Raw genomic sequence first — 15,506 nt, forward strand, 5'->3', positions numbered from 1 at the left:
TTTTTTTTTTTTTAAGACAGTTTGTGTTGGTTTCTATTTACTTCTACCATAACGTTTCCTATATTAATCAAATTGTGAGATTTCTGAGATTAGAACCTCTGATTTTCTTTTATTTATTTATTTATTTTTAGAACCTCTGATTTTCTTAATACCTCCTATAGCATAAGATGTCTCAAAAGGAGGCACTCAAACATGCTTTTGAATTATATCATTCTTTTTTTCCCCCAAATCCTTAAAACAAAGACTTGAAAGAAAAAATGGATTCACTTTTTCCATTTTTCTTTTGTTTTTTTTTTTTCGCTTTTTCCAATTTTTACACTCTGTTCCATTCCAGCTGTATAGGTATCTTTTGAATATTTTAAAGTCCATTTATTATCTTGTACCGTATCGCATTTCTCATTTCCAATCATACTTGTTCCATTCATTGTGTATAAAGTATCTTTTCATCCCTTTGGCTCTTATTCCAAGCATTGTGGATTTTACTATTTAACAAAGTATTTTTGCTGTTTCCAGTTGAATTATGAGATCTTGTCCTGTCAATGTTCTTCTAGAATGCAATACAACCCAGAAGCAGTCAATGGAAAATAGCCAAATACAGCAAGACTCTGGGGACTGTTTCTGTTTATTTGTTTCTGTTTTCTCTCCAGACCTTGAATGAAGACCCGAGTTTTGCTTTTATAAGCTAACTTTGGTTCATTTGCCCATCCATGAATGAACTACTAATAACAAAGAGGACGGGAATGTACTATTTGTCTTAGACCAATCAGCGCTCACACCTGAAGTTCCGAATGGGGGCCATCCTAGCCACATGTCATGGGCATTACACAATGGAGGAGTGCAGTTTCTTAAGGGAAAATCTGGTTGCTATAGACAAAGAAGGAGGGAAGGGTGATACTGGGGCTAAGCAGACAACTAAAAAATGTTTACTACACAATCCTGGTTGAGGGCAGTAGTCAAGCATGCAAATAATTGCAAAGGACAGCTTATAGTAAGTGTTCTAAAGCCAAAAGAGCATTCTTGGGAGGAATCCACATTTAAATAAAACTGTTTTACTTAAATTTTGTCAAAGTAAATACCTATACATTTTGTGTTACTTGTTTAGTATCTTCCCACTGTTAAAAGATTATTTTCAAAAGAGGGTAAGTAAAATCATGACTCTTATACACATCTTGTACAGATTAATGAATACAAGTTAAAGATTTTCTTTAACTCATTAAGGAGGACATCTTTAATATGGTGTTAGAACTAGTTCCAAAGAAAAGTCCAAAAAGTATGAATTGATTTAGAGTAAAGGAATAGTGAAGAGAATACATAAATGAGGACAAAACTAGATGGGAAGGTGCACTGAACCTCTGTTGGAAAGAAGAGAATTTTTATGCCAGTAGACAAGAATTATTTTTGCATTGTTACCAGCTATGGATAATTTACAAAGGTGCAAAAGATCTCCCATAGAATCACGGTCATAAAGAGCAGAGGGTGAACTACAGACAGTGCATATGTTTCTGGTGAAGCACACATTTTCTCTATACTGTGGCTCTAAATACATTTACCCATCCAGGTTGAAAAAAGTCATTAACCTTCCTGAAAGGGTGTTGTCTACACTCAATATTTCTATTTCCCCCCATCATAGATGTATATTTCAGTGTAAATCTCTATTATAGCTTAGGTGGCCCCCCTCCCCTCACCTGCCTGGAACACACAGTCCTTTGTAATTATTCCATCACAGTATATGTTGCTATTTCTATTTCACTCTTTCTGTCAAATTTCTCTTTTTGCTGACTCCCTACCACCCTAGAGCTTCTAGCCAGTAGCTTAGCATTAGGGATCCCATGTGGCTAAACAGTTTATTAGCGACATGTCCCCGTGAAGGGAAGAGTGTTCATTTGAAACACAGTGTAAAAGGCAACAAGACAATACAGTGTCCAGAATTGAATCAAGACAATCATTATTTTCAAAATTATAAGACCAACATTTTTTTTGAAATTTAATTATAAAAATGAAAGTTCACAAATATAAAGATTTAAGGTTTTTTTTCCCCCCGTAGGCTTAGGGCTAAATCAATGGAGTTATTTAACCCCTAACTGTACTACAGATTTCATTAGTGTAGTTTTGAAATAAAAATGTTTAACTGAGCTCAAAGAGAGTTCAAACACAGTTCAGAGATGTTAGCTGGGTTGTTGTATAGGAAGACGGTTATTAAGGGACCTAAGGATGTTCTGTCCCTGTAGACTTCCCCCAGGAGAAAGCCTACCCTCTGCTTTGGTCAGCTTGCTTAGAAGCATTTCTCTTCTGGTGTAAAGCAGCTCTCAGGTAATTTATTACAGCACAGAGAGAGATTCTGCAAGAGTGGATTTCTTTCTTTGCTTCTATCTCCATAATCTCTGGAGAAAAGAACAGAGATGTGTTTCTCAAGAATGAGAGGAAATAAACCAAACATTTTAATCAAGCACATAAAATTAGGAAATAGAATCATTCTCTCCCCAAGAGATCACACTCTTTAAAATTTGACTGTGCAAAAGAAGCATGAAATCTTCCCTTCCATTTCCAAGATGCAAAACCCTTATATACACAAAGGAATTCAAACTTAAAAGAGAAATGCTAAAGAGAGCCTGAAAGCCTGTTTGAGTCTAGACACAGCAGCTCAGGCAACCTAAAAATGGCTCACAGGTAAAGGGATTCTGAGTAGACACCCCAATTATCAATTACCCCAAATCGTCTCTTTCCAGACCTAGATTTTTGTGGGTGTGTGTGTGAATGTGGTTTTCTTTTAAATTCATTTTTTCCCTCCCTACAACATTTTCAATTCAGATAGAATCCCTGTTGTATGTTGTCCTGCCCTAGCCCCAAAAGAGGCTACAGAAATAGGAAGAGAGCTAGCAATCAGTTCTCTCTCCATGAACCACCATCTCCAGAAATTTCCCTAAAGTGCTAGTCTACTCTTGGAAAGCAAGATAAGCTTATCTCTAAAAGTATGTGGGTTTTTCCCCTACTGATTTCTATAAATTTCTCCAACTGGTTGGAAAGCAGATAGAAAATATACTTTCACACTGATATATTTGATGTTCTAAACATTCGACTGATGCATCCGTGTTACAGCTTACTCTGATTATTCTGCAGGATGCCAAAGACTTGGAAGAGGGGGATGGGCTCAGAAAGTCTTTGTTGTTCATTTGCCTTCTGAGTTGAGAACAGCTGCTACCTTGACTTTAGCATAGGATAAATCAACCTACGTTACCCAGAGCTTCTCCTTACATTTTTATAGGGACAAGTACTTTTGTATCTGTAATTCAGCTCATATTATATATTTAATATATCATCATCACCAAGACAAAACAGTGAAATAGGAAGATGATTGTATATACATATATTTTTCTCAGTACAAAAGCCTACCACTTTGGGGCCTTGCCTGAATCACTGTTAAATTTTTTACATATTTTCATTAACATTTTTATCTTTGCACTTTGAACCTAAAAAGAAGATACATTTTTTTTTGAAACAATGAGTACCAAGAAGCATCAATGCCTTCAAAAAAAAATGATCACATTTATGCCTTATCTGAAGTTTTTCTCAGTTACTCTATGTTTATAACACTTTGGCTTTGCTGGGTGAGAGAAGAAATCTATTATGATATGACAGTATACTTGGAATGTTTTGACAAAAGTTAAACTAAAGACTATTTATTTTCAATTTAATTAAGAGAAATTGTTATATTTAACTTTTCTCTGATTGTTTGGGGTCCAGAAGAAATTTATTTATTCTTTCTATTCTTTTCAGAAAGCAAGCAAGATTTTCCAATATAGATCATACATTAAAAGTAAAGTGATTCACAGACCTGTACCCCTGGGGATAAAAATATATGTTTATTAAAAAAAAAAGTAAAGTGTAATCTTTTAATCTTTTATCCTACTCCCCATATTTTTCTAAGGAAGATCCTCCCTGAAATAGAAGTATTTCTTCTGGCCAATACTATTGTAAGATTAATTAATTTCACACAAACAAACCCTCAGTTATATATTTACATTTTACAAAGTTAAAATGGTTTTCTATATTAAAAGCACTATATTTGTTTTATCAGAAGACCAGTGGTATAAAGAATTTACCCCTGAAAACAGAATCATTTTGTTTTGTTTTGATTTGCTATTAAGTGTAGTTGGGGAATAGGATACTACAATTAAGCAAATATTACAGTTTGTAGAAATATATGTACATATACACACATTACACATACCTGCTAATAGCAGAGTTGATCTTATCAAGTTGTCTCCTTTCTCTCAAAGTGCTTTTCCAGGACCCTACGCCCAAGAACTTGTACTTAACTTTGTTTTTTGTTTTTTTCTTTTCTTTTTGCTTCCAGTTTGTTGGTATGTAATGAGTCTATCTATAATAATCTTGGGTTAATCTTTTTTTCAAAATCTCACAACAGTAATACCATTGTGTCTGAAATAATTCAGCGACGCTGGACTCCTTACTTCTTTGCCTCTGGTATGCTGTTGCAATCCTTTCTCCCTGCCACATAAATAAAAATCCCAAACAAATTATGAGCTGCTTTTAGGACTTCCCACTTCCCTGTTTTTACTGTCCTGCCTTGCATATGGACCTCACGTACCCTCATGACTTCCCAGGGTCTTGCGCCAGGAGGTACATTACTCCACGTGCATAGATGTAGTAGTGAGAATAAATTGATCCCCACGGGCCTTTTTGACAGAAACACAGTCAATAAGGTGACTTGTGTGAACCAAACCCTAGAAACAGACAGGATGCTGTGCCTCTCAGACAAGGCAGCAGGGAGAGAGAACACTGTCATCCTGGGTAAGTTATTGAACTCTCGTTGGTTTCTGGGAGGGTTAGATGAAGTAGTGCCTGCCAAACACCAAGAAACATGCCTGGTGCCTAGAAAGCACTAGCAGTGATTAGTTCACATTTATCTTCCCTTTGACTGATGAGGAAAATGAGGCATAGAGATATGTACATAAATTTTCTTTATTTCTTTTTGCCACATGCAATTTGCCACATGCAAATAATGTTGCAGGCCCTCTGACACTTAAATTCCCCTTTTCGGCATTACATTTTTTTTTTTTTTTTATTATGGAAGTACAGTTGACATACAATGTTATATTAGTTTCAGGTGTACAGCATCATGATTAGACAAGTCTGTACGTTATCCAGTGCTCACCATGGTAAGTATGGTTACCATGTGTCCCCATTCAATGTTATCTTAAAATTAACGACTATATTCTCTATACTATACTTTTCATCTCCATGACTTATTTATTCTATAACTGGAATTTTGTACCTCTTAATCTCCTTCACCCATTTAGCCCATCCTCACACTTCCCTCCTTCTGGCAACCATTGGTTTGTTCTCTGTAGTTATGAGTCTGTTCCTGTTTTTGTTTGTTTCCTTGTTTTGTTTTTTAGATTCCACATCTAAGTGAAATCGTATGGTAATTGTCTTTCTCTGATTTATTTCACTTAACATTTACCCCCCTAGATCTATCCATGTTGTAAATGGCAAGACCTCATTCTTTTTTATGGTTGAGTAATATTCCATTATATATCATATATGTATCTCACATCTTCATCCACTCATCTGTTGATGGACACTCAGGCTGCTTCATTGTCTTGGCTATTGTAAATAATGTTGCAGTATATGCAAGGGTTCATACTTCTCTTTGAATTAGTGTTTTTGTTTTCTTTGGGTAAATACCCAGTAGTGGAATTACTGAGTCATATGATAGTTGTAATTTTGATTTTTTTGAGGTATCTCCATTATTGTTCTCCACAGTGTTTTCATCAATTTACATTCCCACCAAGAGGACTCCCTCTTCTCTGCATCCCTGCTGGTGTGAAGTGGTGATATCTCATGGAGGTTTTGATTTGCGTTTTCTTGATGATTAATGATGCTGAGCATCTTATTGTGTGCCTATCAGCCACCTGTATGTATTATTTGGAAAAATATCCATTCAGGTCATCTGTCCATTTTTAAATTGGATTTTTTTTTTAAATTGGATTTTTTTTAAAGTGTTGTGTTGTAAAAGTTCTTTATGCATTTTGGACATTAACACCTTCTCAGATACATCATTTGCAAATGTCTTCTCTCATTCAGTAGGCTGCCTTTTAATTTTATTGATGGTTGCCTTTGCTGTGCAAAAGTTTTTTGTTTTTTGTTTTTTTTTTTTTGGTATAGTCCCAATAGTTTATTTTAGCTTTTGTTTCCCTTGCCTGAGGAGACATATCCATAAATATAATGCTAAAGCCAATGAGTAAGAGATTACTGTCCATATATTCTTCTAGGAGTTTTATGGTGTCAGGTTTTAGATTTAAATCATTAATCCATTTCAAGTTTATTTTTGTGTATGGTGTAAGAAAGTAATCTAGTTTCAATGTACACAATTATTGAAACACTATATTGTATACTTGAAACTAATAGAACACTATATGTAAACTACACAGGAGAGAGAGAGAGAAAGAAGGAAAGAAAGACAAAAAAGAAAGTAGTCTAGTTTTTCCAGCACCGCTTGAAGAGACTGCCATTTCCCCATTGTATATTTTTGCCTCCTTCATTGTAGATTAATTGACTTTCTAAGTGTGGGTTTCTTTCAGAGCTCTCTATCCTGTTCCATTGATCTATATGTATATTTTTGTGCCCTTTTTGGTGTTTTTATGGAAATTGTAGTGTTTAGACCTCTTATAATGCTGTTGACAGAGTTTCCTTCTTGAAGTGATGCTCAAGTTGATGCAAAACAAAACTACAAAATTCTGTAAAATGTAATCAACTCATTTATGTAAACTATACAGGATGATTATGCAAGGACAAGTTGTGTATTTGCCTCAAATCACCAGTATCCAGGATAACAATGAAAGAACATAATTCATATGCATGAAGCATCCTTTAAACTTCTGAAAACGTTCATTTCATTTGTGGATAATATTATTTCATGTCACTTTTGAGCAAAAGGTGAAGTATAGAAAGTGGTTTTAGTGACACATATAAAGTATTCTTTTGTTACTTCAGAGCTTTGTTTTACATCATTAACAACTGAACACAGATGTGGCAGATTTGCACCAATTCAAACTAATCTCAGGAAAAGAAGACACTTCAGGAAATTACTACCCATACTGAATGGAGTAAAATAATACAAATGTGGGGGGGGTGTCAATGTTGGAAAGGAGAAGGTAGCTGCCAAAAAAGTTATTAAATGCCTCTGCTCTGAAGAAGAAAGGCTTATTGAAGCAGAAAACTACTTTGGGAACCAATGCTCAGTTAAATTGAGTGAGAGCCATAACTACATTTGCTAAAAAAAGAGACATGGATTTTTCTTTAAATATTTTCTTCGTTATGAAGTCTAAATTTTGAAGTTGTGTACAGTGAAGCCTTCCATGTGTGTTGTTTTAGATTTTTATAAGGCTTTGTATATCTGCTTGCTAATTGTAGCTCAGAAAACTAAATTTCTGAGAAAAGAAATGATGATGTTGAGAGAGATTATGTAATTTATCCAAGGGATGGCAAAGATAAAATATCCAACGTCCATCCAGGTGGGTTTCTCACTCTTTTAAATGGACCCTAGAATCTTTCACACTTGCCTGTCAAAAGGAGGCAGTGAAAAATGGGCAAAGGGCTTGAAGAGACATTTCTTCAGAGAAGACATACAATGGCCAATAAGCGTATGAAAAGATGCTCAATATCACAATCATTAGGGGAATGCAAATCAAAATTAGATTGAGGTGCCACCTTCCATCCATCAAGATGGCTACATCAAAAACAAAATGGCAAGTTTTGGTAAGAATGAGGAGTCATGGGAACACTTCTATTCTGTGGATGGGAATGTGTAATAGTGTAGCTACTGTGGAAAAGAGTTTGGCAGTATTACTGGAGTATTATTCTGCCATAAAAAGGAGGAAAACTGACATGTCACAACATGGATGGAACTTGAAGAAAGTATGCTGAGTGAAATAAGCCAGTTACAAAAAGATAAATACTATATGACTACTTATATGAGATACTTGAAGTAATCAAAATTATAGGGACAGAAAGTAGAGTATTGCTTGCCAGGGTCTGGGAGAAGAGAGAAAAAGGGACTTATCATTTAATGGGTAGAGAGTTTTATTTTAACAAGATGAGAGAGTTTTGGAGATGATGGTGGTAATGGCAAAATATTATGAATATGTTCAATACCACTGAACTCTACACTTAAAAGAAAAAAGAAGCAATTAAAGAGATGGCCCAAAGCCCTAATGGAATATATTAAATGAGGCTCCCTTGAGTTTTGTGAGGTATTTATTCTGTTTCTATAATTCATGTCCTCTTTTGTATTACATTATGTCAGCAGGTATCACTCTAAGCCTGAAAATAAGTGTTATCCTTAAATCCAACTTACAGATAAGAAAGTGAGCATGCAAGTTAATTTTTGACGGGTAAGAGACTGTCGTAAAATCTCAGTGGTTCATAACCAAAAGAAGTTTATTTTCCTTACTCATAGGTCTGTGGATGCAATGGAGTTTGGCTGATTCAGTCAGCCTAGTCCCACACTGTGTGTTGGGTTCAGGTCGTGTTTCATGTGTCTTCTCATTTCTTGAAACCCAGGGCACCTCGTCATGGCATGTGAAAGAAGTACATGAGAATAAGCAGAAAAATGCATATTTTGGAAGGCCTCAGTTTGGGTGTCCCATTGTTCCTTCCCCCACCTTCCATTGATAACCATCAAGCTCAAAGTGTTTGTCATTAAATTACTGATTCTCCACTCCAGACCTACTTTCTATGCTCTGATTCATGATGCTGGATCTGGGGTATTTCTACTTGGTCAGACGGCTCCTAGACCAAGTTTATTAACTGTAGTTACTAGAGAGGATTTGAGGACGGGAGAAGAGATACTCTTTCCCTTGTTTTGTTAGTTCCTATTCCTCTTCCCCCAGGAAATTTTCTTCATCCTGACAACTGTAATTGGCTCCAGCTTCTAGTTAAAAAAAATTTTTTTTTCCCACATATCACCAGAAAAAATAGTTTCATTAATACTCTCCCTCATGAGACCATCCCCCGCTGGGCATCGATTCTCATCAGAGGCCTGAGCCCCCAAATGGGCCCCTTTACTAATCAAGAGGACCAGCAGCAGCTGGGGGACACCTTCAAGCCATCACATTCTACACCTTCAGAATACGACTGCAGGAAATTTTCTCCCTGCATTCCGAAATTTCTGCAAAGTTTTTTTCTGGCGAGATAAACAAAACACCAGGCAAAGTGGGTGCAAGGCAAGATTTATTAAAAACACTCTCTGGTGAAGTTTCAGGGCTCAGGAGAAGGGGAGCCAGGAAAGTTGCACTGGGAGGAGGTGGGCACCTTCGGGCGTGAGGTTCCGAGACTCTGGAAAGCAGAGTGGCAGAAGTCGTGCCCAAGGCAGGGAGGAGGGGGCTTTTAAGAGGTCTGGGGGGGGGGGCGTGCTCAGGGGTCTTTTGGCAAGTTTCCCTTATTCAGATATCTCACCTGCTCGTCGGGTTCCCATTTGTCCACAGGAGCCCGGGGCGGGGGTCTCAGATTCCTGCTTGGGCCTTTGTTCTCCTGTCCGAATTCAGGTCTTCCGCAGGATGTTTCGCCATCTTGGGTCTTTGTTCTCCTGTCTGAGTTCAGGTCTTGTGGCGGGAACTTTCACCATCTTAAGTAGCCCTTTCTGCCAGCCCAACAATTTCCAGTTTCCATGGGGTGAGGTGAGATGAGTCATTCGAGTCCATGGTTGGACCTAGCCCTCATTTGAAACTTGCTATTTTGTTTGCCATGGATTTTTGCATTAGTATTCTTTATCTTGCTTCCTGAGGTTTTTGGTGTCCTTTTGCATCTTTTACCTGAGGAGAGTACCTCACTTGCCTGACTGTAGTCCCAGCTGAGCAAGGCACAGGTGCTCACTGCTGATGTCTCCAGCCCTTACTGAGTATTTCCCAGCACTAGTTATGTATTTGTGATGACAGGAACCGTATTTCAAAAGGAAGTTTCTCCTTTTTGCCTTCTTCATTTCATGCAGACATCCTCAGTATGTCCCAGCTCTGTTTCTGGTGTTGGAAACAAACCCAACCTTTCTCCATAAACTACTACTTTTCAGTCTTGATGCCTTTTTGCACTTGGCACTAAGTACAACTTTCAGTCTGTTATTGACTAGGAGTGATTAATAGGGAAATGTTTGCCTGATTCCTGGTTTTATATGTGGATTTTTGAAAAGTTGTTTTTAAAAGGACGTCCTTTGGAGCACCTGGGTGGCTCAGTCATTTTAACATCTGCCTTTGGGCTCAGGTCATGATCTCAGGGTCCTGGGATGGACTGCCCATCAGGCTCCCTGCTCAGCAGTGGGAAGTCTGCTTCTTCCTCACCCTCTCTGCCTCCAGTTCATGCTCTTGCTCAAGCTCTCTCTCTCTCAAATAAATAAAATATAAAAAAATTAATAAATAAAAGGATGGCCCTTAAAAGACCATAGAGATGTGGTATTCCAATCAGTAGAACTTTAGGCAGTGTACCAGGTCATCTACTTTGCCAAGTTTTATGTTCTGCTGCCATAGGAATTTAAAGGCATTTTTTCCCCAACAACTCTAAGAGTAGTTGTTTATCTTGAAAAAGGGCTATTGATTTTTATACATTACTTTTGTACTTGAGAGGCATGAAAAGTTTCATGATTTCTAATTTTTTTCATGTTTCTCTGAGTACACAATTAGCTTTTGTGTTGAATTAAATGAAAAGATTTCTTAAAAAATAAATTTTATTTGTATTCCCAGAATTGACTCTTATTCATCATGGTTCATCTAGTTCTAAAATACTGCTGAGGGCTATCTCTTAATATTTTATTCAGATTTGCTGCTTCTGTGTTCATAAATGTAATTTCCCTTTAGGTTTCTATGTTTGTGGTAACTTTTCAGGTTTGGGTGTCTATGTTATTCTGGCTTTATAAAACACTGGGAAATTTCTTTTTTGCCTTTTACCTCTTAAAATGTTTTAATTGTATGGGTATAACTTGTTCTTTTAAGATTTAGGAAAGTTTATCTTTGTAATAATTCGGGGCTTTAGATTTTTTTGTTAAAGGAAGGCTAGACAACTCTAATTGGCTTGATTAGAGTTGATTTCTATACTACTGGTTCTTAGAAATAACTTGCATTATCCAAATGGTGGATATTTGCATTATCCAAATTATCCAAATGGTGAATTTATTTGCACTACAATTTGGATGGTACTGATGAAGGTTTAGAATACAAAAGTGAGGTTCAGTGGGGTGAGGTCTGGAGCCAATGACCAAGAAAGAATTCTTGAGACATCTTTGGTGCAAAATGGTGGTTTATTAAAGCGTGGGGACAGAACCCATGGGCAGAAAGAGTGGCTGCCCTGGGGCTGTGAGGAGTGGTCCATTATACACTTGTAACTTGGAAGGGGGTCAGGGATGGCGAAAGTCTCCAAGGAACTTTGGAAGCAAGGTTTCCAGGATCTCGAGGGGCTAGCTATTGTTGGGAAAAATGTTATTCATTACCAGTAATAAAACCTTTGTCGTGAGGCCCTTTAGATGTATAGCAGTGGGCCATATGTTTGAGAATGATTGTTGGCACTATCTTGGAGGGTTTAGAGATAAAGGAAGTTTCCAAAGGAATTGTTAGAGTAGACTAGAGTGTTGGGTCCATGGTCAAAGGAGCGAGACTGATACAAAGCGAAGGTCAAGCAAAGCTTTATTTCTCGCCAAGCATTGAGGATCAAACTGACCGGCCAGGGCCGTCTCTTGCAAAGAGGTGACCCCTCTCTTCTTTATAAACTAGCTTTTAAGGGCAAAGGCCATGTGGTTGGACCTGGCCATGCACAGGTGACCAATGAGATTGTAACACAGAGAAAGCTGCACAGTCCTGCTAGGTCACACATAAGTGACCAATTGAATTACTATTTACCCTATAGTAGATATTTGAACTAGCCTATCACCTTGGTCAGAATTGGTGCCCAAAGGACACCCAAAGGGCGGGGCCCATAATCCTTGGTAGCTAGGGAGACAGTATGCATCCCCACCGATTGGATACCTCCACCTGGCCTGACCCACCCTTGCATTTGGGCTTTGTTACCTGGGACTGTTTTCTGGGACCTCTTTTTATGTAAGTTCCCTGAAGGGGGTGGTGAGGGTCAGGATGGAGCTGCTCTGGCTAAATAGGCCCTTACAACAGGATCCTTGTTGGAGGTAGGGGTCAGTCAGGCTAGGATAGCCTTTTGCCCTTAGCAAAGCCTTAACGTGGAGTGTCCCTAGAGGAATGCCACTCTACCTGTTTCAAGGGCTTATTAGTGTAAGGAAATTTAATAACTTTTCTTCTGCCTCTTATCATTTCTTTACTAATCCCTGTGTATTTAGTTATTCCCCATTCATTACTCATTTTTGATATAGTATACTTGGATTTTTTACTCTTTTTACCTCATGCGACTGTTTGGTGATCATTGTATTTTCTACTTTTTTCTTTTCATTTTCAGAAACAAAAATGTTAGTTTTACAGATCTGTTCTAGTTCTTTTTTTTTATTTTTTATGTATCTTCTACAATTTTCTTTTTTTCTTATAATTTGCTTTTACTTTCCATAGAATTATTTTGTTATTTTCCTTAAGATTTTGAAATTAATAGTTAACTTATATATTTTCATTTTTTTTATTTATCAAAGATTTAAGACTATCAGTTATAAGTGGTTTTTAGTATATATCACAAAAATCCTGCATTTCATGTGTTTTTTTCTTGATCCAATGTCCAGAGATTATTTTCTAAATTCTAGTTTGTGTGTTTAATGATTCTTAAAATATTTTGATCCTTTTATTGCATTGTATCTGAGAATACAATTTGTTATATTTCTACTTTTTGAATTCAGTAACTTCTTTCTTTTGAATCAGCATATGATCATTTTTTTCTCTAAATGCTCCATGGATCTGAAGTAGGCAGGCCATCTAAGGACCCAGAATAGATCCTGGGGGACCAGGCAAGAGGGTCCTTATCTTCCCACAGGATAGAAATCAAATGTGAGCCAGAGGAAGTGAAAGCAGAGTTTACTGAGTAATGTAAGTGATAGATTATAGCAGAGGGAGTGCCTGGGAGACTGGTAGGGGGTGGGGCGAGGAAAGTAAGTCTTGTCATTGCTTGAAGTTATGACTTTATATTGGGGTCCAGGGTACATGTTCCTTCAGGAATCCATGGTAGGGCCCAATCCAAGGCAAGTGACAAGTGAATAATAGGTGTTATTTCATAAATCAGCAAAGGTCAAGGCTATTGATGTCAGCATTGGCCAAGGTTTGTTCAAAGCTAATGTCCTAGAACTGTTATGCCCGAGTTTTCACGTCCAGGAGACCACCAAGGAGCCAAGCACCAATGCAATCACATAAGGGTTTATTTGACAAGCTTAAGTATACCTGACACAGCGGAGTAGAGACTTGGACCCCAAACCAGATGACAGTCAGAGTTTTTAAAGGCAGAGTGGGAGTGGACTCGGCGGTGGGTGAGAACAAAGGAGATTAGGAATGGTGTAAGTCTCCAAGGATTTTTGGAAGCAAGGTCTCCAGGACCTTGAGGGGTAGCTATTGTTGGGAGAAAGGTTATTTATTACCAATAATAAAAATCTTCTCATGAGACCCTTTAGATGTGTATCAGTAGGCCATATGCTTGGGAATGATTCTTGACACTATCTTGGAGGTTTAGAGATAAAGTTTCCTAAAGGAATTGTTAAAGTAGACTTATAGGATCCTGGTCGGACCTGTCGGGGTAGGGGGTCGGTTAGGCTAGGATTGTCCTTAGCAAAACCTCTAGGTAAGGGCAGTTAAGTCCCCAAGGGAGAGCCACTCTGTCTGTTTCAAGGACTTGTCAATAGGTAAGGAATTTTAATGATTTTCTTCTGCCTCTGTTTCCCACATCAGCTAACCTTGAGATGGGATGGTCTTAATTTTCTCGGCCTCCACAGAACATGTTTGGGGTATGATTCTTTGTAGATGTTACCAGGTGTTTGGGGGATCTAGGATGAAATTCAGATTAACTTTATTTCCCCCTAGGAGTGGGAGCATAGCTTCTTCAGTTTATTCAGATGCAAAGGGAAATGTAGAACATGAATAAATTGGACCTAGCAGAAAAACAATGGAGATGGAGCCTTTCTAAAAATAGAGTCCCTTCAGTTTCCCTATATCCTATCCTTCAAAAAAAAAAAAAAAGTATATTCTTTGTGTTCAACTTAGATTATCCAGAATAATCATATGATTCAGATTTTCTACATCTCTCATAAATCTTTTCCTACTTGATTCGCTACAGGCTAATAAGGGAGAGTTATAGTCTCCTACTATTCTGTGTCCATAGCATTCATGATTCACGTGGAAGGAGGGAAGCTCAGTGCCTCTCTGTGTCTTTTTCCCCGTTAGCTGTTCTAGCTGGTTATCTTTCTTTCCATCCTGATAAATCCCAGTAACTCTGTTGGTTGAGACTATTGGCCCTGAGTATTATTCTCTCTCATATAAGTCTTAGCAGCAGAAGCTAGTGGATGGGGAGCCATGGAATATTTTCCTGCTTTTGGTGAGATTCTTAGAAACTCATGGTATCAGAGAGGCTTTTCCCCAAGGCTTCCCACTCTTCCCTGAAGTCCACTTATTTCAACTAAGGACTCTCAGGAGATTTTTTTTTTTTTAAATTAACTATTTCTCTTTCTCCTATCAGGAAACAGATATTTTTACCATGTGCTTTTTACCTTCCGCTTACTTAGAACTTGGATGTGAGAGCTGGAGAAGTAATAGTTATATTGAGACCAATCAAAAGAATTGCAGAGACTGGCGATGATATTCTGGAGGTGCTAAACTGATGCCTGCAAACACGATTCCTGTATCTGAGATCCTACCTCTCAGATGTGAAGAGAGGTTACTAAGCTCCCTGTACTTCTGGGACCACTTCTTCCCTTTCCTTCAACTTTTGTCAGCAGGGGTACAAAGGAGCTCAGAGTTGGTGGAAACAGACTCATAACTTGTTAGTAGGTGACCCACCTTTGTTGGTACTAACCTCAAATGGGCCCTTAGTGCTACCCAGAAATCAGACTACATTTTCCTGATGTATGTTTTCCTGATAAATTCGGTCTCCTTTTCTCCTACGTGGCTATTGTATACCTTCTCATCTCTCCTTACTCCTGCAGCATCACAGCTCCCTCTTAGATGATGACCTAATTTCTAATCTTCCCTAGGAAATGGAAGCAAGCAGAGAAGGATTTCCATAGAGGCCCACTGTCATGCCTCCATCCACTTGCATACATAGTTAGAGGTCCTGCTTTCTCTGTTTTTGTAATAGATAAATTTAAGTAATAATCTTTCCTGCTCAGGTCATTCCTAAGGTCTTCCATCTCTAGCATTCATCTCTGAGGCTTCACATAGGACCCAGGCTTTCTGAGTTTCTCAGCCAGTATCATGCTCTTTTCTGGGTTCCACCACATTCTGTCAGGAGGATAGAATGGTGTGGCTGTTAGCAATATGGTGCCTAAGAGCATTTTTAATGGAAGTTTGTTTCCT

Source organism: Mustela nigripes, chromosome 3, assembly GCF_022355385.1.
Source record: "Mustela nigripes isolate SB6536 chromosome 3, MUSNIG.SB6536, whole genome shotgun sequence".
Classification (NCBI taxonomy): Eukaryota; Metazoa; Chordata; class Mammalia; order Carnivora; family Mustelidae; genus Mustela; species Mustela nigripes.